The sequence below is a fragment of the Arachis ipaensis genome, chromosome B08, assembly GCF_000816755.2.
Source record: "Arachis ipaensis cultivar K30076 chromosome B08, Araip1.1, whole genome shotgun sequence".
In the NCBI taxonomy this organism is placed as follows: Eukaryota; Viridiplantae; Streptophyta; class Magnoliopsida; order Fabales; family Fabaceae; genus Arachis; species Arachis ipaensis.
The window spans coordinates 22,079,915-22,081,530 of record NC_029792.2 but is presented as its reverse complement, the minus strand read 5'-3'; the positions used below and the strand labels follow the sequence as shown (position 1 = coordinate 22,081,530).

At 35.8% G+C, this 1,616-nt stretch overlaps 1 long non-coding RNA gene across 1 annotated transcript; it reads left to right on the top strand.

Annotated features, from left to right (window-relative positions):
- LOC110265427 lies at window positions 15–1,269 on the top strand. Its single transcript, XR_002351574.1, has 2 exons — window positions 15–245; window positions 1,216–1,269. It is a non-coding gene; the product is annotated as an uncharacterized LOC110265427 (long non-coding RNA).

Below are 1,616 nucleotides of genomic sequence, written 5' to 3'. Positions count from 1 at the left end.
TCCCTCTCTCCTCGCGTTCGCCTCTTTCTCTCTCCTCCATTGTTGGCGACGACAGCAGTGACTAGTGGTGGGCTGGGCGCAGCTGGGCGGCGGCGGGATGAGCTCGACGGCGAGGCGTGGTGGCGCGGTGGCGACGCTCCTCCTTCCCCTCTTACTTTCTTCTTCGTGGATCCCTCTCCTCACTTCCTTTTCTGTTTCATTTTCTTTTCTGAAGAAGTTGTCGTGTGGTGTTGTATTTTGTGTAGGTTTTAGGGGTGTGCATGGGTCAGGTGAAACCGGGTTTGATGTGACCCAGACCCGATCTGAAATATATACAGGGCCTATTTATTAGACCCGAACCCGACCTAGACCCGATGAAACCTATACACTTTCGGGTCACAATTATACCGGGTAAAAACCAGGTTAAAACTGGGTCGTTAACATTACATTACCTTGATACCTTCTTATAAGCTAGCATGTGAAAATATCCAAATTTCCAAGACTCCAACCATTATTTGACATGGTAAAATTCATTTAAAAAAATATAACAAGAACCAACTCTTCTCTAAAATTAAAGCATAACCATATATACAGGGCCTATTTATTAGACCCGAACCCGACCTAGACCCGATGAAACCTATACACTTTCGGGTCACAATTATACCGGGTAAAAACCAGGTTAAAACTGGGTCGTTAACATTACATTACCTTGATACCTTCTTATAAGCTAGCATGTGAAAATATCCAAATTTCCAAGACTCCAACCATTATTTGACATGGTAAAATTCATTTAAAAAAATATAACAAGAACCAACTCTTCTCTAAAATTAAAGCATAACCATAATCAATACTAATATTGTCTAATAACACCAAATATTTAAATCAATACAAATAACACAATATTATGCATTAGTGTAAAATCTTATGCATTTTAAACATAAAACATTAACTTATAGTTTTATAATAACTAATAACACAAAATATTAAGGTTTACAATACTTAAATTTCACATAAGAATAGCCATTATCCATCACTAATAACACAAAATATTAATTGTGTATGGTGACCGGGCCACCGGACCGAGTTCGGGTGCCCCGAGCCATGGCCCGGACCCTACCCAAAATAATGACAGGGTCTATTTTTGAGACCCTTACCCGGTCCTAGACCCGGTGAAATCACACCAAAAAAGCCCCTAAAGTGTTCGGGGCCGGGCTGGACCATGCACACCCCTAGTAGGTTTGCTGAAGGAAAAAGGAAAGGTAGCGGCTAGGGTTTCATTTAGGAATAGGGGAAAAAGTGTGTGTTAATAGAATTAGGGTTTGTGTATAAAATTAGGGATTTTTGGTTTAATTTGAGTAAGATAATTTTAATAAAATTGGAGGATAGAGTATTAATTTAAAAAAAATTAATTTAATCTCTAAAGTTACTTTAAAATATTATTTGTGGTATAAAAATACTAATTGATTCTCAATAAATTACTCTATTTAAAAATATATGGTAATATAATTAATTTTCTTTATCTTTAAACTTAAGGTATTAAATGATATAAATATAAATTATCTAAAATCAAATCATATAAAATTCTTATTATTTCATAACTACCAACTTCATAATTTACATATAAAATAATTCAATAA